We start from the raw sequence: 25,047 nt of genomic DNA on the forward strand, positions 1-25,047 counted from the left end.
CAGTAGTAAATCCCACTCAAGGGGTGAGAAGTGGGCATTCCAAGGCATGGTTTGCACTTGAGATTTAGTAACGCCCACAACCATCCTACATTTGTGGATTTGTGAACATTCCCAAAATTCTCCTTAACCTTTTTCCACCTTGGAAATGGCTGGAGATTTAGTCCAGCCAACGGGAAACGAGAACGGATCACACGCAAATTTGCTGGGATTGTAGTGGAAGTGAAAATGTACATCATCACAGCAGAGAAAAATGTAAAAATCTGCATTTGCAAAGGACTCTCCATTCCTCCTCTTCGTATGCAACAAAGTTGGATGCTTTGTAGTTACATCACATTCCATAATATGCACATTAGTTTGCCTGGAATCCTTCACAGAATATCAGAACAAGAAAGGTTAAAATGACAAGTTGAGGCTCTTGTAATCCAAAAGGTGCTTAGTTCTTTTCGGGAAAAGATAATCAGTGATGACAGAGATTGTGATATGAACAAACTGAAATAAATTTATCAAAGTGGATAAAAACAAGTTTGGAGAATGATGCTTGAGTCTGCTAGAAATGGGGTCTCTAGTTGGCAGAGGTATACACCCTGGTCCAAGTAGGGACCACAATCCTAGTCAGGGTAAGTCACACACAATCCAAATTAGCTTGTGCCTACCATCTGGTAGCGTGGCACCGAGCAGTCAGGCTAAACGTAGAAGGTGTTGTGTAAAGTATATGCAATAACAATGGAAACACCTCAAAAATACACCACACAGTTTTAGAAAAATATGAGATATATATCTGAATAAATTAAGATCAAAGTGATCAAGATTTGATAATCACAAGTTGAAATATCACTTTTGTAATGATAAGAAGAGTCTTTAGTCTTTAAAAAGCAACAAGTGTCTCTTGCAAGAACAAAGTACCTGGTATGCATCAAAATTACATGCACAGAGACTGCAGAGGAGAATATGCGAGGAAAACAGAGGTGTGCATTGGATTTCCAGGCGCATACAGACGATGCGTCAATTATTTTCCACCCGGCAAGGACTTTGCATTGAATTCCGGTGTGCAGGCTTGAATCCTCTTTGAGATGCGGGGTCTTTTGACGCCCAGGGACGATGCGTGAAAATCCTGGGCATGCAGAACAAAGTCACAGGTGCTGTGTTGATCCGGTGGGCGATGCGTCAGAGTTTCTGTCGCATGGCAGGTGCTGCGTCTATTCCTCCTGCAGGAAATCGGGCTGCATCAGTGCGTCGATCCAGTGGGCTGTGCATCAAAGTTCCGGTCGCAATGCTGGCACTGCGTTGACCTCCACTCGGGGAGCCGGGCTGTGTCATCCCGGTTCAGAGATGCAGTGATTCTTTCACTGCTAAGCAGGCTGTGTGTCGATTCTGGCAGGCTGTGCCTCTATTTTTGCTGCACAAGGAGTTCCTTTGCAGAGATGAAGTCTTTTTGGCCCTGATACTTCAGGAAACAGAAGGCAAATTAAATCCAAGCCCTTGGAGAGCACTTCTCAGCAGAGCCAGAAGGCAGCAGGGCAACAGCAAGGCAGCAGTCCTTCACAGCAAAGCAGCCCAGGTTAGTCCTTTGGGCAGCGAGGCAGCTCCTCTTGGCAGGTTGCAGGATCTGGTTCAGAGTGTCTGTCCCAGGAAGTGTCTGAGTTGGTAGGGTCAGGGACCCAGTTTATACACCCAAAAGTGCCTTTGAAGTGGGGGAGACTTCAAAGAGTTGTTTTGAAGTGCACAAGGTCCCCTTTCAGTACAACCCTGTCTGCCAGGGTACCAGTGGGGATTTAGCAGTCCATTGTGTGAGGGCAGGCCACTGTCCTTTGAAATGTAAGTGTCGGGCTCTCCACCCTTCCAGCCCAGGAAGACCCATTCAGTGTGCAGATGTGTGCAGGTGTGACTGAGCATCCTGTGTCTGTGATTGTTTGGGTGAAATGCACAAGGGAGCTGTCAACCACCCCACCCCCAGATATGGATTGGAGACAGACTTTAAGGCACAGAAGGATTTTAAGTGCAGAGAAATGCTCACTTTCTAGAAGTAGCATTTCTAAAATAGTAATGTAAAATCCAACTTCACCAATAAGCAGGATTTTGTATTACCATTCTGGCCACACTAAAAATGGCCAGTTTACCCCTTTCAGATCAGAATCTATTCAAACAGTATATGAGGGTAGCCCTAATCTTAGCCGATGAAAGGAGCAGGCCTCACAGCAGTGGAAAGCGAATTTAGGGGTTTTCCACTACCAGGACATATAAAATACCCAGAGATATGTCCTGACTTTTACCTACACAGCACACTGCCCTATGGGTTACCCAGGGCCTACCTTAGGGGTGACCTATATGTAGAAAAAGGGGAGTTTAAGGCTTGACAAGTACTTTTAAATGCCAAGTCGAAGTGGCAGTGAAACTGCACACACAGGCCTTGCAATGGCAGGCTGAAACATGGTTAAGTGGCTACTTATGTGGGTGGCTCAACTAGTACCATTCAGTCTAAATGCCCTGGGCACATGTAGTGCACTTTACTAGGGACTCAGAAGTAGATCAAATATGATAATTGGGTATGAACCAATGTTACCTTGATTTAAGGGAGAGAGCATATGCACTTTAGCAATTTTTAGAAGTGGTAAAGTGTGCAGAGTCCTAAAGCCAGCAAAAATTAGGTCAGAAAAAGAGAAGGAGGAAGGCAAAAAGTTTGGGGGTGACCCTGCAGAGAGGCCATTTCCAACAGAGTCGAAGTAAATCAATGTCACATTTGGAGGGCTGTCTTCAGGGTGGCTATTGGAAGTCAGCGTATTCCACTACAAAGGGACAAGCCAGTGAGGCAACCCCCTTAAATTCGGGCTCACAATTGAGCATTGCCAAAACATATAAACACATTGGCAAAGCCAACAGGTCTCACCTATGCAAGAGCCATTGGCTTTGCCAGTGTGTTTTAGCTATGTTGTCCATCAGCGAGGCTGCTGTTCAGCATGGCTAAAAGTTAGTGGCACTAAGGAGAATGGCATGGAGTAGAGTGTAGTAGATTGTCGCAAAGTGGAGGGACGTAGAGTGTTACGGAATGGAGTATTATACAGTGGAGTGAAGAGGTGTAGAGTGGAGTGTGGTAGAGTGGAGTGGACTGTGCTGGGGTAGAGTGTGTTTGAGCAGAGTGTGGGGGAGCAGAGTGGAGTGTCATGAAGGACAGTGGAGTAGAGTGGAAAGGAATGATGTAGAATGGAGTTGGCATAGAACGGCACAGAGTGTCAGAGTTGAGTATTGAGTGGAGTGTTGTAGAGTGGAGTGCTGTTGTAGAGCAGAGTGGCACAGAGTGGAGTAGAGTGGACTAGAGTTAAGTGGCCTAGAGTGGCATAGAGTGTTGTAGAGTGGCAACAAGTGGAGTGGAGAGAGTGGAGTGTCAGAATGGACTGATGTAGAGCAGAGCCATGTACAGTAGAGTGTCAGACTGGCATACCTTAGAGTGGAGTGTGTCAGAGTGGTGTACCGTGGAGTGGAATAAAGTGTTGTAGACTGTTAGAGTGAAGTAGAGTGCAGTCGCAGAGAGGGACAGAGAGCGGATTAGAGTTGAGTGTCAAAGTGGAGCAGTGGAGATTGGAATAGAGTGTCATGGAGTGGAATGGCGTAGAGTGTAGGGCATTGCTGTAGACTCGAGTGGTGTAGTGTCAGAGTGGAGAGGCGCACACTGAATAGAGTTGAGGGGCATAGAGTGGAGTGTCAGAATGGAGTGGCATAAAGTGGCGTATGCATGCTGTGGTAGGGCACAGCCATTACAGACAACATATTTTCAATTGAAATGACCATGACATTTACACAGGCATATTTTTACTGACAAAACTATACAGTTCACAATTGATAATGTGTGAAAATGGCATTACCTAGTGTACTGATTTGTTCTGACTGTATTGTATTAAAATATTTGTTTCCAGCACACTCCAGAATTACAAAAAAAGTGTTTCATTTGTGCTTTTCTAATTCTGATACATTGAGAAATATTTTCCCAGTTCTTTTATAGACATTTGAATTTTGTTGTGTGCTAGAAAAACATATTTACACACCCCCAAATTGTCACATAACTCTTCCCATTTTGAAAAAGTGTGTGCTTTTGGGTAATCAGTTTCTGAACATATATCTCTGCTGCCTTTTTTCTAACTGAGATCGGAAAAACTAAAATCAAACTAAACACTGGTAGTATGTTTGTGATAAGAAAACAGGTCTGTAACCTAACAATCATTTGCTTTTACGCATACAGGAGGGTCCGCCCAGTCTCATAGCCAATCAGAAAACATAGTAGAGTGAGAAACGTATGAGTCTTCAAACAAGGAGTCCAGCATTGCGGTGCTGGGACCCCTGCATCACTACATTTTTCAGTGATAGCCAAGTCATATGCTTCCAATGCCTTTGTCCCTTTAATTACCATTATGTAATAGTGCCACTGAGGTGTTGAGCCAGATGCCTGGCTCTGGCTCAGCTCAAGGTTCTCCTAAATGAACTGAGCCTTGTGTAGCTTCTGTCTGCACTGCACACCCAACCCTCCTTTTGATGTAAAATGAGAGGGGGGAAGAGATATCCATTTACTGGCTGATTCACATAATACGAAACCAAAAAAACAGACCAACCTTAGGTTCCCCACTTGACCAAACTGTGTGATTCTAGGTAGTTGCTTTATTTGGTGAACTTAGGCAATTGCTTTATTTGACTTTGCCTCCTTTTCCTTTGTTATTGCAAATCAAAGGACCTTGAAATACATCATTTCCAGATGTGCACTGAATCAAACCTTGTTGTGTTTGATTTCATAAAGTATAATACTGTTCTATGTATAATAAAAAATAAAAACTGAAGTCAACCAAAGAGTGCATAAAACAAAAGAAGTGATTCTTGAGTCACTAATGGCATTGTTGTAAGGGTGCGGCAGCATGTATGTGTCTAAGTTCATGTTAGAAAACTATCACTTAATAAATGCCTCTCATTCAGTGATATAATCTGATGTACTAAGGTGAGACGCTTCTGCATGTAAAGGAAATACATTTTTTTGACTTTTGTAGAGACGTCATCAGATTTTTATATGTTTGTTGCAGGATGTCTTTAAAAATGAAGCTGATAGCATGGTAGGTGGTGCAGGACACCTTCTTTGTTTCATTTCCTTTACTTTAGTTAATATGTAAACTAAAGCTTGTTCGTTTGTTGAACATTTTTCTAAATGTTAGTGCTCAGTCACGTAAACAGCAGTGCAGAGCTGCTGTTCCCCAGAGGACTGCATGTAAAGGCCAGTAGGGCTGTCCTCAGGCCATGATTTGGGTATACCTGCCTTAAGGTAATCCATCTCAGCTGTGCAGGCCCTGTTATATTTCACATGTATTATTTCGCTCTGCATTCCCTTTTTACAGATGTTGTCCTCCTGTAGTTTTTTTGACATGCAATACTTGATTCTTCTGCAGGGCATATCATGAACTGAGTAGCCTCGAGGTCTCTGGATGAGTGAAGGTTTTGGGTAGGTGTTCATGATGGGGAGGGCGGTTACCTTATTCTGTGTCATCACCGGCACTGCTTCCACTCCTGATCTTTTCAACTTCAATTTGCTGCTATCTTCTGTGTCAGAAATGAAAGAATAGAAACAAACCAAGACTGCAACACCTATAATGCAATAGGCTCACACACAGAAACCAAGGAGTGGAAACTGTGCCCGTAATGACATGGAGTGAGTTGGTCAACCTAATGATGGAAAACTCTGAGAACTCTGGAGTTGAGCCTGAAGGCAGTGTGAATTTCTTACATTAACAGTCAGTAGGTCACTACTAGGTCTCCACCTTTTTTTGTATTTAATTGTTTAACACTTCCGTCTGTATTTAGATTATTTTACGGTCTTCTTATCAGTATTTATCCATATTTATTTTAGGTTCTGTGAATAAATGAAATTGTAAAATGGTATATTTCCACATTTAGTTAACTAATAAGCATGAGCGCGTGTTTTAGCAAATTAAGCAGTCAAATATAACATCACAATATGAAAACAATTAGCAGTACACTTCAAACGGATGTTGACATATGTTGTTATTTTAGGATCTCTCACCTTGTTTTTAAATCTCCCTGCCATTTATCTGTGCAACGGTTGTCTTGGAACTGATGAGACAGAATGGAAAGTCACTCAAAAAAGCCACATTTTCTTTATTTTCCATTTTTAAAAATAAATTCAAACATGAAACACTTGGTTTCCTATCTGTATTTATCTGTAAAAATCAGTAGAAATGGAAAAGTGGGAGCCTTAGTCATTACAGTGTTCAGACTACACGCTCATGATCACATTTGTGCCCAAAGTAATTACCATTTAATGTGAAAGCTGTGTGAAGATGGAGTGCAGTGCTGCTGAAATACCAACAGGGACAACTGAAAGAAAACGCTGTATTTGTAGGTGGAGAGAGTGTGTGCGAGACAGAGAGCAAGGGGACCATGAAGTTGAAGCGACCTAAGCAAGTACCCAGAGAAAGACATAGTGAAAAAACACAGTGAAGGAGATGAACTATGAGCTAAGCAGATGGAGGATTTCAGAAAGATATTGAGGAAGAGAAAAGCACATGTCTGATCGAGAGACAGAAAGGGGAGGAAAAGGGTGTGAAAGGAGATCGGGAGTGACCGACACACTCGACTAATCACTGCCACCTTCTTAGCCCTTAGTAACGTTCAATTTACAGTCTTATATCTTCAGAATTCTAATCATTTACAGCAAAACTATTGCTGTTACTCATTTATCTGACACTACTAACAAGCACTGGCAAAGCCAATTGACTTGTTTTAGGCAAATGTTTGTTGGTTGTGTGATATGCAGTGCTTTAAATGGGCCAGTACTGTCCAGTGCTTTAAATGGGCCAGTACTGTCCAGTGCTTTAAATGGGCCGGTACTGTCCGGTACTGAGTACCAGCACTTTTTTATTTTGCGAGGGAAAGTACCGGCTCTTCTCAAGAACATTGTAATACTTTTAATTGGGGAGTACCGGCACTTCTCAGAAACAAGCAGGTACTCTGATACAAAGTACCTGCACTTCTATTTTTCCATTTAAAGCACTGGTGATATGTCTGGATGCAATAATAAAATTCACCAAAGTACTGTGCAGGGGGCACACTGTGAAAGCACAGGATTTTAGCTCACATTTTCACCTTCCCTTAATAAATAGGCCACACCTACAAGGAGGATTCCTAGTTATGCTTCTTTGGACACACCCCTTACACCACTCCCCACCTTTTTCATCCTACATAAAGGACTGAATGCAGTTAGAAACCTAGAATATGACGCTATATCACACCCAGTGAATGTTCATTGTTTTTAGATCACAAAAGGAGGCCAAAAACAGAAAAGGCCACAAAATACATCAACTTATTGACCACTAAAGCATGAACAAACATGTCGGAAAAAATACACAGGTTAAGAGAGTGAATTTTGCGCTACACGTTAAAAGGAGAAAAAACAGCATTTTTTTCAATGGCCTTGGTCATGGCAAGGTGAGACATGGGGTCGCTGGTGACAGCTTTCTGAGCAATATTATATTTTCAAGAGAGACAGGCGATGAACCAGCGGGAGGTGTTTTGTCTAGAGGCAGGCATCCCACTGACCTTTAACCCCGAGCTTGTTTTGCGGCCCTGACTCCTCGGCCCCGTCTACGTAGAGGTTTGGTGTCCCGCTGGCATGCGGAGTATGCAATTTGTCTGCAGCTGGGGACAAGCAAGGAGACGCTTAGGGGAGCTGACAACGGCAAACTGGGTCGATTTAAAGGCTGACACGAACGGAGGGTGAAAATAGGGACCCGCAATAAGACGGCCTTAAGAAAAACCCACAAATGATTTCTGAAGCAAACAGCCACGGACGTGTATCTTCTTCAGTGACAGTACCAAGTGAGCTTTTCAATGACAGTACATTTTCAACTCTTTGTAAATTTTTATCTCTTCTAATGAAATCGGTTTTATTGTAAAGTGTTCTCGCAACTTTGGGTAATGCACAGGCTAGTGAGTGATGTGGTAGCATCAGAGCCCCGACTGTGCTCTTCAGGCCACAGGTTCGAGTTCCGGCCACCCTATGACTTTCATTCTTCCGAGGTCAATAAATAAGTAGCATTTAATTGAATAACGGCAACCTGCATTATTCACACTGCCATGAAAACTACAAAACTGTCAGCAGGCGCTAGATAAATACAAGTTGTTGTTAATTCACCTTTCATGTGTTGCAGGAGAATGTTCGAGACCACCATAATTCACATGCACTTATCTGAGGGTTCGCTCCCTGTCGGGACAGATGTTCAGCAAAAACCTGCAACAAATTATAAGTCTAAAAAGGCAAAACCTGAACTCTGGGCGGTGGAGTGGGGTCTGGGCACACAGAAGAACTAAGTGACAAAGCAATCTCAATGGCAACAAGAGAGAATGTGAGGATGAGGAGGAAGGCCGCACCTCAGCCAATCATAGCCTTGATATGTTGCATTGTATTGTACTATCTTATTTTAGGAAAATGTGTACGGCACTCTTATCACCTGCAGGGTAGCCTGCTACCTAAGAAGCAAGGGGAGCTGCCCGGACTGGGACCGAATGGAAAAGCCAGATTTTCAGCTTCTTGCAAAATTCTAGGAGGGAGAAGGAAGCTCTACCGTGTACCTGGAGGCCTTCCAGGCTTTAGGAGCTAGGAAAGAAAGGGCGCAACCTCCCGTTCTTTGGACGCAGGGAACATGGGTGAGCAGGAGATTGGTGGAGCGAACAGTCTGTTCGAAGTTGATGTGGGTGTTCAGTTATGCGGGGCTGTTATTGTGAAGCGCTCTTTAGATGGTGAGGAGTTTGAAAAGGGTGCATTTCTGAATGGGGAGCCAGTGGAGGCCTCGGAGCTTCATTCTGAATGACCAGGAGTCTTTTGGGGAGTTGCACAGTTATTTTGACGTAGAGGGCATCCATACTCCAGTCAAATATTTATATATATATATATATATATATATATATATATATATATATATATATATATGGCTGTCAAGAAGACCGTCTCAGTCGAAATGCATTGCTGACTAAATTACTTAGAAACAGCTTTTATTATGTATATATATTATATATATATATATATATATATATATATATATATATATATATATATATATTTCCACTGCTCGCATCTGTCAAGGATGCCACGAACACCACCAGAACACAATAAGTGATTTATTTAACCAAGATGACCCATACCAACACATTTCGGCCATAGCCTTGATCACGGAACTACTGTGATCAAGGCTAAGGCCAAAATGCGTCTGTATGGATCATCTTGGGTGAATAAATCATTTATTGCATTCTAGGTATTGTTTGCGGCGTCCTTAACGTTTCGATGCGAGCAGTGGAAATATTTGGGTTTCTGGACCCGACACGGACCGCAACAACCTGTGCGCTATGACTCCGGAGTTATATAAAGTTTTATATATATATATATATATATATATATATATATATATATATATATATATATATATATATAAACACACACACATACAGAGAGAGAGAGAGGTTTTATATATGTATAGTTTTTTAATTAGGCCATGACGAAGACCCTTTTGGTTGAAACGTGTAGCCGAAGAAAAATTTAATGAAAAGATAGACACGTTGGATGAAGCCCTTTCTTTTGGTATAACCACGCTGAAGGATTCGTTTTGTAATTTAAATGGGATCCACACCCGTTTTACCAGCACCAGCCTCATCCAGTGGATGAAGCCATAAGAAAGTGCAACTGTTGTGGCTGATATACATTACTATATACAGTATATATATCCTACTGGCAGTAGGTAGTTCTAGTTAGGACCTTTTTTCCGTGGAAAAAGCGTTTTTCGACATGCCTATATCTTTGGTGCCATTTGATGAATCTTCAATACATTTTAAAAAAAAGTGTTCCCAAGAATCTTGTTGTGCATGGGAAGTTTTAGGGTGATTTGTCAAGTGGGGGCCGCGAAATAGGTGTGCTGTTTTTCCCATGTTAATTCCCATAGGGATTTTGAACACGACTACAGCACGAACTGGTGAAAGGAATTACACCAAATTTGGCAGAAAAGTTGCTTTTGGTCCAGAAAGAAGCCTTTTATTTGTTTGGTGTAAATCCGTTCTGAAGTTTTTGAGACAGTAAAAGAAATATAGTTAGCTAGAGGCGTGAAGAATTCACAAATCATTTGCGCACACAAATGGAAGAGCTGTAATTGGATGGCCACAACCTGAACAGAAAGTTGCGACTGCCATTTTAATATCCCACGACACACTCCCCGGGGCTGAAAATCAAAATGAAAAGATGCATAATGGATCACGGTGGAGGTACCCTGACACCAGGGGTGTGATATAGGGGGTTTTGAGGATGAGATTATGGGTTTAAAATTTTTTTTTTTTCACCATGGGCAATATTCACAAATAATTTGAGAATACTTGCAAATAATTTGTGAATATTACGCAAGGTGAAAAAACGTTTAAAAATTCACAGACTCATTTATACACTTATTCATTCACTCATATATGCACCCAGAGACTCATGTGCCCACTCTCCCACTCAGACACTCATGCATCCACTCAGACCCACTCGGACTCACACACCCACTTTCAGACCCATTCAGACACTCACGCACCCACTGACAGAGACAGGCTCTGTGGACAAACCCGGTTGTGCATAGCTTAAGGCCGTTAGCACCTCGGGGTTGGGTCTTTATAAGGGTTGGCTGCAGGCTAGGCCCTGCGGCCAACCCCCGGAGCCCACAGCCAAAGACCTTGCGTGTTGGTGGTTGGATTAATGTATAGTAATTCAATTTAGTTTACGTTAAAAAACATAGAAATTCAAAAAAATGTTACGGGGACGTTATAGTTAGATTCTGAATTCACTCATACAAAACCATAGAAATTCAGCAGTTATAGTTATACTTGCGCCCTAAGGTAACTATAACTCGTGCCTTCACCGTGCACAGCTAATTACTCCACTTATTAAATCATTGATGACACCTTCTATGGCATCTTTGATATTATCACAGCAACATTTGCAATAAAATTATTGATGAGAAAACTGTGCATGGCGAGGGTGTGAGTTATAGTTACCTTAGGGCGCGGGTTATAGTTACTTGAAACAACTAACTATAACCAGTGAATTTCTATGGTTTTGCATGAGTAAGTTCAGAACCTAACTATAAAACCTCTGTAACTTTTGGTAAATATATATATATATATATATATATATATATCCAAAATAAACAATTGTAAAACAATTGATTTGTTGCACTCCAGGAGTTTAATTTCTTATATCCAAAGAATTTAAAAAATAAATTAAACTCCTGAAGTGCAACGAATCAATTGTTTTACAATTGTTTGTTTTGGAGATTGTTGAGGAATGGTCCTTTCCTCACGCTTGCACCCGTGAAATTTGCACGCCACAAGGTGGACTTTTGGACTATACACACACACATATATATATATATATATATATATACACACATATATATTCCTGGTTTATTTATCAACTAACATGAGACACAGGGGGGCGGGATCTGAACTGTAAATTTATCACAGGATGCATAGTCAAACACTTTGAAAAGGCTATTCTCACAAAATACTTGATGTGTTTGTGGTTTTAGGCCAAGGGTGTATGACTATTATTTGTTATTAAGACAACAGATGCAGTCAATTATAGTCAGGAGGAGCAAAGGAAACACAGGCCCAGTAAAGAGACAAGAACTAAAGCATGAGCTGTCACAAGAAAGGATGACATTAAAGCTTGATCAACCACTCAAGCAGTGTATGTATCTCATTACCCTGCCATGTGTCAGACAACCAGCAGTTCAGATATCATAAGCCTACATTTCTTTTTCAATCACCCACTTTCTCAGCCATTGTGAGAATGAATTTGCTTTTTTTGCCCTACAGGTACTTCTAAAGAGAAGGTTTTCTATCCCATGCAAACAGTTTAGCTGCTGACTTTATCAAATCCTCTTGTGTAGAGTTGGATAATTTAGTGAATTTACTGGGAAGACCGCGGATGCAAAATAAATTTTTCGAGAGCAGGAATCTCACCTTAAATCATATGTCACCAAAGCCAGTGCGGGAGGGCAGAGAGGGCAATCTGTGAAAAAATAGTTTTCCAAAGAAGCAGTCCCAAGAAAGCTGAAAATGTTTTAATTGTTATGATGTGTCCAGTAATTCCCCATTTTAGAAAGATGCTGCTGAGATTTATAAGCATCAGACTGGAACTCATATCAACCTATGAGGGTCACAGGTGAGGTACAGCGAGATCAGGATAATGGGAATGGAGCCTCCAAACTTAAAAACTCTCTCTCAGGGACTTGGTTACTTTTGTGTTCACCTGTTGAATTTAGTTAGACCTTCATGACGAGTGGTTTATCAATTCCTGATACATAAGGTCTTCTAAAACATAGCAAACCTGTCACTTTTACCAGCAGAGGATAACCAGAGAGCTGCACTATGTTGCTAGTAGTGAGGTTCAGTGAAGAGCAGGGAGAACCCATATCTTGCAAGCAGACAGGCGGGGCCCTCAATAGGTAGAGAGGTTTGTTTGCCCCTAGAGAAGATTTACTAGAAGATACTCAAAGAATAACAATCAAACAACCCCATCATAAGCAAATAGTCTCCATTTCAGGAAGGAGGGGTGGGATATGCTGCTGGGCTTCAGATGGAATGCCTTTGCAAACTGCCTAGTTCACCACAGGCACCACTTCCCTATGGTTGCTCTTCCCCAAACTCAATGTCCAACAGTCCTTGGTAGTGAGTAGCACAAAGTCAAGCAGAGGTCCGACAGCTATTGCATTATGCTGCAAGCTAATGTGCATTAGAATAGAAGAACACCCAGTTATAAAACTAAAGACGGCCCTTTCCACGGGATCCTCACTTGTGGAAGCATTCTGCTCCAGGCTTTCAACTTCTTCATCGTGAACAGGGTCACTTTCAAAAAGACAAAGTAAAAAAAAAAAAAAAGTCTGCCTGATTGCAGAATGTCTTCGTTGCCAATGTATCTTGAGTGCGCTGCAAGGCACGCGACTAATAGGGAGCGCAAGCGTGTAATAAGGGAGACAGATCCACCTCGCGCTTGCCAAATTGTCAATTTGTTCCAATGACAATGAACGCACTTTTATCTCACAGCCCAGCTAATACTCCTGCACACATGTCACCACATGCCAAGGCAGCTTATAGACAGGGGACCCAGGAAAACAATCACAGCCCTTGGAGTACCCGGCAGCTTCTTGATGTGTGTGTAAATTGCTTAGCATCAAATCCGAAAGCCAGGGATGGTTGTGGGAATATTTCCATCAGGATCACTCTATAACTGTTAACTGCTCCTTGAAATGACTTTTCATGAAGAAGCACATGCAGTTTTACAGCTTAAAACACAAACAAAGCACTACAGGCTTTGAGATGCCTTTTTATGACATACACTATTGGATTGTGAGGCTCTGGGAACAAAAACTCAAGAGGAGAGGGACGATCTGGGGTGCAAGGCATGGGCAAAGACAAGGCCATAACTCATCTTGCTTGCCACGTCACCCCAGTTTGGACCCAGTCATATGCAAATTGTGATGTGGTGAGCAACATAACAATGGATTAAACCCAGATCTGTGACTGGGGGTGAGTGTTTGAAAAGTTTCAACACTCGGTCCATCATTTTATTTTGCGGTGTTGCTATGTGCATCGTAAGTGGCTAAAGTACTCCCAAACATGGGTCCCTTGCTCGCTGCGCCACTGGAATCAAGCTAGCCTGGCTGATGAGGGGCGAAACCCCGAAACTGGATGCAGCATGCTTGTTTCCGTTCCAGGGAGGATCTGGCTTGGCAGTTTGGGGTGGACTGCTCCCATGGGGAGCAGGGTCAAGACTGATTTGCATATGACTATGTTCAAACTGGGGTGACGCGGCAAGCAAAGCAAAAACAGATTAAGTGTTTGAAAAGTTACAACACATCCATACTGGTACTCATTTTTATTTTTTTTAAGAGTGCTTGGTCTGGTGAAGTACAAACACAGAATTCAAAATATAACACCATGGTTAGGATTGACTTTACTAATAAGAATTTATTTCTACCCACACAAACCCTTTTTTAGCAAAATTAGATTAATGAACAACTAGGAGAAACATAACTTTTTAGCCTGTACTATGCAGTTTGTATGGAGCCCTTTGATGGTAGTTCATTGCTCACTGTGGTAGAATATGACTGTAACTTATGAACTGCACAATAACAAAAGGAGCTCTGTGACAAAACCAGTATACCACTAGGCTATGTACCTAAAATAGTGTTCTGTGACTTGCATAGTAACATTATTTGCAGAACCCTCTGCTCCACCTTTGATGAGTCAAATCTGCGACTACACAAAACCCCAATCTCTCTAACAGGTACAGTTATCATCAGAGTTATCTTGGTACTCATATTGTTGCCTGAAAACTGTTGAATATACAAGGAACTCTGCACTGCTTTTAAAACTGCTACAAAACCGGCCCTCAGTAACAGAAGCATCCATCCACTCTTCCAGCCTCCAGAGGAAACACCTGATCCCAGTACGACCAGTCTGGTCTTGGTCTTTTTACACCATCTCTAGCGGAAGCCTTGCTTCCTCAGTGCTCTAGTTTAAGCAGTTTTCAGTTCATGCACTATTATCGCCAAAAATCTTCTGACAAGAATATTTTGTAATATTACTTTCCAAACAAACAGACAAGAATTATGACTCTAGTACACAAGGGTCTCTATATGATGAGGGTATGGTGGAATACCCTTCCACTGAAAAATGATGGCCACATAATTCACCTTGGAATATTAAAAGACTCTATAATAACTCAACATTTTTGTCCCTTTCTCCACTATCTATTTGCCCTTGCCAGCTACTATGATTTTGGGACTGGTAGTTTCAACCATCCATTATTTAGTAACCCATTCCTTGAGTGTCAACAACATCTTTTCCCCATTCGAGAGCCAATGCCTCCAGAATTGGATGCAATACTTTGAAAACATGATGCAACTCTCCAGAGGAGATTTCACGAACTGGATGTGTGAACGCTGAATCAATTACTAATAAATATTATGTATTACAAGTTATGAACTTGCATAAAATGAGTTAACATAGAAAATAATTTGCGACTTGGAAAATGTGCCCACTTGAGCAGCCGCCATTAATATGAAATGTTTTACTAAATGCGTACTAATGTTTATTCAGAAACATATATGAATAATAATTTCGCAGTAATATGTCATGTTGATGATTTGATGCTATGTATTTGCTTAATTAATTGTAGGCCTTAAGTTAGTGAGGTTTGGGCCTAAGTATTGCACAGCTTCATATTAAACTGCAATGTCTGTATAAAATTGTGAATTCATGTTTAGAAAATAGAGATGTATTGTTTTGGCTGAAAGTTGACCAAATGTGTAGCAGTAGCCTTCAACTTTCTCATGAGAACTGCTTCTAGAATCATGCTGTACTAAAATGGATACAATTGTGAAATTGATGCGTGAGGCATCGATGTTCCCAGGAACTAACAATGGATGCACTGACTAGAGTATGGATGGATACAAGAAAGTTACCCGACGAGTTGGACGATGGGAACGGGAGAAGAAGAACCAATCATCAACATGTGAAAGATAGTTCAGTTATATCATAGATTTGAACTTAAATTCTAATTGGATTAGCTGTAAACGTATGATTTTCTGACAAATGGTAATGTTGGAAGTTCTTTGGGTGATTTTGACTTAACCGGACTGCACAGATGAGAAACTTCACTTCTTCGCTCATTCTTTGACAATTTGACATTTGCGTTTATGCTATTCTAATTTGGGAGCTGAGCAGTTACTGATTATTTTATTCTTAACTTTGAAGCTTGATGGATAAATGATTTGATCCAGTCCATAGAGATTGCTTTATGGCTCAGATTGTGTAGAGTCCCCTGTGTCCAAACTATCCCCTTTAATTGCACTCTTCTGAAGAAGACCAGATGGATGTCCAACTGACGAAGAAAATTGCAGCTTGCCAATCCGTATTGAGGAGAGGTATAACAAAATGCTATTGCCTTGATGTAGATAATTCTAGTTGTTCTATGTACCAACCGCTATTTTGTTAGAGCCCTAGTTAGATGTTTTCTAAATTAATTTTGGCTACAACTATTTTTGCATGAAGCCCCAACATGCTATTCTAATCCGAATGATAGATAGGGAGACACTGAAGAAGCTGACAACTTATTAACTGAAAGGATTTTGCATTTGTTTATTTTCTGAAACTAAATGTATGCTATATCTAATGCACAGTTATTTCTGTTATTGATTTGTACCATGATTCTAGAGTGTTTGACGATTAATGCATTAATCAAATTGAGATTGTTTAGAAAACTTGGTCAACCAGCTGATTTTGAGACTGATTTACGTGATTTTAGCATTGTTAATCTAGGGAAATAAACTTTCTAACTTTACTAAATGCTGTGGTTATTCATGACCACTTGGGTCAGGGTGCGTGAAGATTATTGAATCGTGGGATATTTGTTGATATCTATTGATTACGTTAATGTATTTTCTTTGAGTTTACGGACTTATGGTGGAGATATCCTAAGCGTAGTCAAAAGGTTATTCGGCCTATAATGCGTCCCCTTATCTATTAACATATAAAGACCAAATAAGGACTGATGCGCTAACAGATGCAAGATTCCCGATAATGCGTACTCAACTGGATGCAACACTCCATAAAAGGTCCCCCACGGCTGGGCAAGACACTGTAGATGAGACCTCTCAATCTGGGTGCAACAATACAGACAAGGACTTGACAAGGGAATGCAAAAGGGCACATGGGACCCGACAAACTTGGTGCAACACTCCAGATAAGGACTTAACAAAGGGGCGCAACATGGGACTTGACAAACTGGGTTCAACACTCCAAACTCCTGCAACTCAATGCAGCACTCTAGATGAGTCCTCTGGAGCTAAATGCGGTACTCCAGATAAGGCTTTCAGAACAGAATGCAATACTCTAGACGAGGCCCAAGTGTCTGGGAGCAAATGGTAGGACAAATACCTTCAAAAAGGCCATCCAGTGAATTATATCACAATAATTCTCAAAACTCATACAGAGTTCAGGAAACGCAGGAAGATTATGGGAATCCTGTTTTTGTGATTGCTAGACATGTAAAATTGGATAAAGTAACAATTTATTTCCTAGTCAAGGGATAGCCCCTATACAAATTGTAGAGATCAAATTGAAAACGTAGGAAGCAGGTAAGCATGCAGACATTTTCCAAGAAAAACAGCACCATGAGATACAACATGGTGGGGTGGCTCAGGAGTAATAAAGGTAGTTGTAGAAAACTGCACTGAAAGCGGTGGAATGCACATCAGTAGAGATGGCAAAAATAGTCAATTAAAAAAAAAAAAAAAACACAGGACAGACACATGACATTATCATTTAAGGGAACAGGCAAAGCTAAAGACTAAACAAAGCCCGCTGTTATGGAAGGCAGGAAACAGGACAGTTTTAAAAGGACTGGCCCCTTTTACCAGCCACCACTATGTATTGAATGAATCTGGAACAGACTTCTCCAACCAGTATCTCATGAGCTACTGGTAGGTCTCCGGGTATATATAAGTAGCTCTCCTGAGTGCAGTCCTTTCTACTAAATTAAACACTTTTGCTTGAATTTTGCATGAATATGCGTATCGGGATTGAAAGGTGTCTATTCAAGACAAAAGTGTGTGTACCTTTGGAATTCCTAAGCTGATGTTTGGGGGAAAATAGGGCCCTATTTTTGTCTCTGTGTCACTATGGATTTTTTTATATGAAATGGAATTTTTGATATAAATAAAAGACAGTAATCTGCATGGAGTGCCAGCGTCTGAATTCTATTTGGAGTATATATTAAATGGGTCCTGCGCCCATTTTTTGAGCACCAACCTCGACAGGCGAGCGCAGGAAAAATAGCAGGACTTTTTCTTTGTGATATATATATATATATATATATAAATATCAACATCTTCTTGGCAACCTCAGCATACGAGGAGCGGTCAATCAAAGATCTGTGCACCATGGTGACTGGAAAGAGAACTAGAAAAATAGGATGAGCTGAGATTGAGGCACGTAGACTGTGAATTATTTCAGACCTTTAAAGAAAAAAGAGAGGTCAAATGCTTAACAGGTCCTGTTCGAATCAGACAAGCCCAGGCAAATTACATGATGGAGGCAAGATGAGGTCCTACCTTCACACTGCCATGAACTGCGGCTTTAATAGCACTGCGCCTAGTAATCATGTTCACACTGGCAGAAATTACTTGGGATAAAATTACCTGGTTACAGGACTCGGGATTAATCTTCCACATGCGGCCCCCCTGAAGGCACAGTGTTCCAAAGCGAAATACCAATCAGAACAGATGCTGTGGACACTCCTTCCCCATTAGAGCTTTATAATGCAAGATGGATGTGGCGCGTATTACACAAATGAAGCAGTGCACCCCCGCTGGGTTTGCACCAGGATATGACAGAACGGCTCCACTTGTATTGCCCCTGATTGACTGGTGAATCCATCCTGCATAAACGGAAGTTAAAAGCAGGGCTGAATAAATATAAATATAAAAAATAGATCATGATTAATAATTAAACAAGCATTTATTGTAAGAGTTGAGTGCAATGAAGAAACTCGTATCTTGGTGTCTAGCTTCCACATGTGATGTTGGTATATTCTTTTTGGAACAAATTTTCTTTTTATTTTGATTCCCTTTTTTAACACTACACCAACATGCTACTTTCCAAAGCTGCCACCTGAATCCATGACATGAAGGTCAAAATCAGCCAGTCCTCGATTTTCAGCCAATAGTATCCTGGATTCGTATACTTGATGCCACAAGAGTGGGCCAAAAGGGGCCAGAATTCCAGTTGCTTTTGGCTGAGAAGTCACGCCTCTTGACACGGACCAGCTTGGTAACTGTGCAGTGGTGTAACCTAGAATGATGTGGACCCCTTGTAGACTTGTGAGGACGAAGCCTTAGAGACTCCCATATCTCACAGACATTCATTGTCCTGGGGCTGAATGGGGGCTCCCTAAGGGTGTGCGGGCCTTTAAGGGCTTTCGACCCTGCGCGCACTAATAGGACTGCAGGGAATTGTGTTATGCTCCCGTAACTATGTGTCAGCCCACTTTGAACATTATGTAATATTGCAACCCTAAGAAGTTAGAAAAATATGGAAATTAAAATATAGACTGTCGGTGCACGCGAAGTATGTGTTAAGGGTTTAGGCAGGTTAGTGACCCGAGTCATAGTCAGGAATCTATTTCATTTAATTAAAGTTGTTTCAGAGCACAAAATACGTAAAACTAATTAAAAACACATATAAAAGACAGACCAACAGAAAAAGAACAGGCGATTCTTTCTAAATCCTGTGATGCATATTCATTAAAAATATATATTTAGGAAAGCAGTAGAAGCTAACATAGCAGCATATTTAACAGCTCTATATTATTGGCTCTGTAGTGCAAGGCACATCCTTTCAAGTTTACAATATTATACAAAGATTTTTGGCTTGAAACAACAATTTGTAGGCATGTACTGGAAATATATGTTCTGTGAAATATACTACCAAGAGAGCTGCACTAATGACAAGGATAGGTTTAAAAATAGAGGTACTGGAAAAAATTGAAAAAAATGCCTTGTGCTTTATATTATGTCATGGATAAATGTATCGGGGTCGAGGACTGCTTTTAAACTGAGTAAGAGCCCTTAGGCACCGGCCATATTTATGATAACCCTTGTTACTAGCTGTGGGTGCTTCCCTTAGGGCAAAAGATGACCACACGGCGACAGGTATGGATATTATGCAAAATAAAAGATGTCCTTAACCGTTGTCTCTGCTTTCCTTGTAACAGACCATATGCATGAATGTCTCCGTTTTAAATTTACAAAGCCTGCATACATTAGAACTCTGTTTTGTTTCCCATGATAATAAAAAGTCCAATGTAGGGATCTGCCCGGACTGAGGATGCATTCATTACCTTTGGTTAGTAAAATCCTGGCTTGGGCTAAACTTAATATTTTTGTGGATGGAATTCCTTGTTGATGTTGATAATTAGCCAAGCATGGCTTCTGACCTCAAATGCCCGTTTATCGTTTTGCAATCTTAAAATGTTAGTATTTTTATTTATAACTATTTTAAAACAAGCAAATGACAGATTTTTTTTCTTACAGATCTAGGGCATAAAGAGCGTACATTGTAGAATTAATATACATCCGCCAGGGGTTATTTTGTATGCTCTGAGCCGCAGTCAATTCTGTCAAAATGTATGCATTTAAAGAGTGTAGTTTATAGCAGTGTTTTAAAAAAAATGCTTTTATGGCTATTTGTTGATCTAAGAGGGTAATTCCAGCTTTGTGATTGTGAGGAAATCTTGGAAAGCTCAAACAACCATCTATAAACATTACACTGTGGAGAACTGAATTCTTGACTGAGCTTTCCGAGTTATATTTCTGCACTATGTACCAATATGGAAATTAATGTAGCTTGTATGGCTCTGAGTAATGGGAGAAAGGATATTTTTAGTAGCTTTTAGCAAGACGGTGAAGGCGAAACATGACAAAATGGCAGTTTTAATTAATGTTTGTTGGTGTGGTTTGTAACCACATCCTTCTTCAAACAGTACTGCAGAATATTTAGAATTTACTGCATTTTCTAGTATCCTGGTTTTACTGTGCCATATTAGTGACATGAGGGAATGCATCCTGGGGTATTCACTTCACAGGCAATCACGCTAATTTGCGAAGTTTCATACCAAATGAGAGCTGGCACCGACCAAATCTTCTCAAGTCATTCGATGCTTAATCTGCCTACATTTTAAAGTTCTACCGGCCTCTGTACAGCATTCACTTTATTTTCTACATTTTGACATGCATTCTCGCATCAACATTTGGAGTTTGCATCCGATCGCTTGCCATAGAAAGGCCTGCTCCTGACCCATGTTCAGATGTCTCAAGTGCTACCAAAGGCTGTAGTGCCCTCAGCTGGTTCTGGCCACACCTGGTTGAGTGATCACCCAAGAGACAGTTGTCCAAAGACTGCAAATGGGATATGTTGAAATTAGTTGACCACATGTTTTCTTTCAACTACATCTTTGAAGTTTGTGCCTCAAGAAAATCTGTTCGCATATCATGGAATTGGCTCCCTGAACATCTTTTCACGCCAAAATTGATTGATATTTTTTCTTTCACCTTACAAATCGCTTTGTGCTTCTGTGGAATAAGGTACGTTGCTGCAGTCCCCCAAACCCCCCAAAAACTATTTCTTCCTCATCTCCCAACAAAATTTCTGAATGGAGAATGTTTATTTTTGTTTATTTATTTATTTAGAGTTTTTATAGCGCTGGCAAGACCCAAGGGTATCAGAGCGCTTTACAATATCTTTACTTTCACGATGGCCCTCTCTGCCACGCTCGCCCACAAGCAACACACCCTCAATGGGGCCTGATTCGGCCTGAGGGTGGCTTTCAGGAAAAACACAAAAGCACAATAAGAAATAACGTGCTGATCCTAAAACCTATCTTTCCTTTTATTGCATCCTTGCCTTGCAAAATGCAGAAAGAGCAAATAAATGATCCTCTCAACTCATTCAGTTCTTCCTCGTTTTCCATCCTGCCCAGTAGTATCAATCTAGCTTCATACTTTGTCTCCTGCTGTACTCCCATATTAACTAGGAGCCATCTCCCTTCCTCCTTTCATGGTGTCAATGTGCCTGAAAGGTAATATGCTGCTGTTACAAAAACAAATCCCGAAAATGATCACATTTCCAATCCCTGGTGCCAAATCTCAGCACTCCAAAGGAGCAGTCATCAATAAATAAAACCTGAGTAACAAATTCACGCACTATTATTTTACTATCTTACTCCCTTATTCTAAGCGTACACGGCACAATACGGTGGAGGTTAGTGGTCCTCTTGAAACCTAAGTACACACACCCTGTCCAAAGTTTGATGCCCATTTATCAAGCACTCCTCTGACTTCAGGCCCCATGACAATGGCTGTTGGAATCTGATTAGCCCATTTACGCCGCGAAGCAGGTAAGAGCAGGATAAGTGGCACAGATTAGGTGGCTGTTGCATCATACTGCTGTGAAGTAGTGTTAAGTAAAGTGCTGTTACTCTAACCTTAATCCTTTAGCCACCTCGTGTCCTGCCCGTAGGACACCGAGGAGCTAGTAGGATTGCACCCTGCTCCATGTCATCAAGAAGCGCTGTTCCCAAGCCCCTGCTTTCTTTAGTGGAACGGTGCATTTTGGGATTAGTAGTCTTCTTTTGCTGAAATTTGATCTGCTTGGCTTACACGTGTCATGACAATGATTTGTTACAGGAAAGGCCACAAGTGGAACCTTGATTCGCAGTCTGTACTGGGTTCTTAGGACTACAGAGGCTTCACGTTTGGTTGTACTGGGTAAACCCTCCTTGAAAGGTGGTATGCCACGTGAGAGGGAGAAGAGGGCGCTGCTGTGTAACGCTGCATCTGTTAGTAGGCACAAATTGTACTCCGGGCATGAAGGAGGTTACAGCAGACATCTGTATCTGTTTTAGAAACCTATTTTCTTTAAAGTACAATTACCAAACAGTGATATAACTTGCCCGTGCACCACGAAAGGGTACACATACTCCATGTGGAGGGCTGAACTTTGCATGGAGCATGCACTGTGAGGTGAATGGACTCTCGGTGCTTAAATGTTAGCTCCTGGGAAAAGTCAGAGTTTCAATGGGCTGGAGAGTGAATGCACAATAAGTTTTACGCGCTTCCTCCATCCGTGTCCTTCAGAAACTGAACTTCCCTTTCGATCAAAGTTTAAGAATATGTTTTGGAGGAGTTACCACCATTTGCATTTATGGTTTTAGTGATTATTTTAGCCTAAAGGTGTCTCCCCTTCGTTGCAATGAACAAACTGGGTAATTCAAACATCACGCGTGTTCAATGGAAATGCCTCATTCGGATCAAAAACAAACTTGCTTACCTTCAACACTTCTCCACAGCTTCAAATGGTTTGGGCCTGATGTTGAGATAAGGAATCCGACTTAACCATTTTGAAAAACAGGAGAGGCTGCACACCTCCTTCTGCCAATCCATGGGATCAAATATCATTTCATACCATCCCAAGGAGGGAAATTAAAATCAAGAAGTGACGTGAGATGCTGAGTATTTGGCAATCTGTGGAAAGAATGAGGAATGGAACCAAAATCTACACGAGGGCATTTTTCCACCTCCAATTCTATCTGCTCTAAACGCTCTAAAAAAAGCAAAAAATGGAGAGCATGTCATGCCTATCTTTGCCTAACGCACTGTGCTCTCGAACAGAAACAATCACTAGCAAAGCCAGTGCGACTGGCAAAGGATGTCGATTTGAAATTTAAACAAAGTTTGTGAATGGTTTAGTAAAGCTGTACAAGATAACTACTTTTGTGTGTAAGTGCACACTGTGCAAGAGCAGAAGGCCATCCCTCACAGGGAAGTAAATCAGTGGTCGGCTGAACCTGTGCCCCATAATGTATGCTGTGGTAGGCAGAACTAAAACAACACACTAGCAGACGAGTGGGTGAAAAAATCTGGCTGAAATCCCCTATAAGTAATTTATATACGTAAGTTTATTAAAATCAGTGGCTAAGCGCAGATGTAAAAACAGGACATTGAAAAAGCCAGCAAGTCTAGTGTTGGCCACAAGCCTTTTGGTCGTGGTTTTTGCAAAACTGTTTTGTTGGGAAAGATGCTGTGCTCTCATCAATGAAACATGGCTGAAAACAAAAATATTTTTGTCTCAAAAAGACTATATTGCCATAGTAGTTGGCACATAGGAGCATTATTGTGTGTTGGAATATTCTCCTTGTGAAAGGGCAGAATATTGTCACTCTCAGTGAAGTTCGCCACTGACTGAAGAGGACTGACCTATTTCCCCAAGCACTATGCTGTATGCGGTGGGTGGAAAAAAAATATGAATAATGTAACAACTAACCAATGGAAGAAGGGTGCTGGATAAAAGCTCCTATAAGGATTTAATACATATAATTTTAGTAAAATCAAAAGGTCTTGGCCAGACGCAAAAAATGAGACATCCACGTATATAGAGCAACAAAGGCTCAGTTGCAGGGAGTGGCAAATCTGGCCATTGATGCCAAAAAGGTTATATGATAAGAATAATCTGAACATGGCAGCCAATGCCCTGCAGAGCTCCAAAAATAAAAAAAATGTCTAAGAAATGGCAATTTAAAAACCTGCAATGTGATCTCAGTCCGCTAGCAAACCATTGAACCTTTTACAAGATGAGAAGGACTGCACTATTGTCATTTCTTTCAAAGTGGAGTTCACTAAAGAGCCTCTTTTCTTTCAGAAATCACATTGCTCCCTCCTGGTATCTCAACTTCTTTTGCCTTCTTCTGGACTGGATGAGACTGGACAGCATACTGGGTTCATGCACAGATTCCAGGCCTGACTTGTGACTATTGAAGAATGGATGACAACAGTCAAGTTAAATATAGGCAAAGCAGAGGTTCCTTGCTGTGGACCCATCAGAACATTTGATCACAGAGTTTTTCCAGAGAAATATGAAATAGTCATTTCTAGGATGTGAGAAGACACCCCAGGGGTGATGTCTGTGGTTAATGTCCAGTACAAAATCTGGGATAGAGGTAGAGAGACTTTTCTGGTGGTATCTCCCCATTGGAATGTAATGACAAGATCAATGTGAAATAGGATAGACCTTGTGAGGATTAGTAAGCATGTAAATGTCTGACTGCTTCACTATGGATTTAGTTTTCTCTTCAATTACACCTTCCTCTGAAGGCCATTAGGCCTCTTTGTTGTTAGGTGAAGAAAGCACTTTTTTTTTACCATTAGAGCATGGGTCCTAGAATGCACGAGAGGAGACCATGCCTTCTCTATCCCAAGCAAGTGCCTCTGGGAATGCCTTCATTACCAGCTTCATGGAGTCCTTGAAGCCCCACTGGTGGCATGTTGACGCTCAATGGATACAACATGAATGTCAGAAAGGCCTGGGGATCTTACCATCTGCATCGCTATAGAGATGATGCACGCTTTCAGTGGCAGGTGGCAA

The 25,047-nt window shown here is 41.2% G+C and overlaps 1 protein-coding gene across 2 annotated transcripts in view; it reads right to left on the reverse strand.

The window, feature by feature from the left end:
• Positions 1 to 25,047, reverse strand: part of PARD3B (par-3 family cell polarity regulator beta) — a 2,030,765-nt gene that overhangs the window by 1,282,700 nt on the left and 723,018 nt on the right. The window lies entirely within an intron of this gene.

Source organism: Pleurodeles waltl, chromosome 3_1 (genome assembly GCF_031143425.1).
Source record: "Pleurodeles waltl isolate 20211129_DDA chromosome 3_1, aPleWal1.hap1.20221129, whole genome shotgun sequence".
Lineage (NCBI taxonomy): Eukaryota > Metazoa > Chordata > Amphibia > Caudata > Salamandridae > Pleurodeles > Pleurodeles waltl.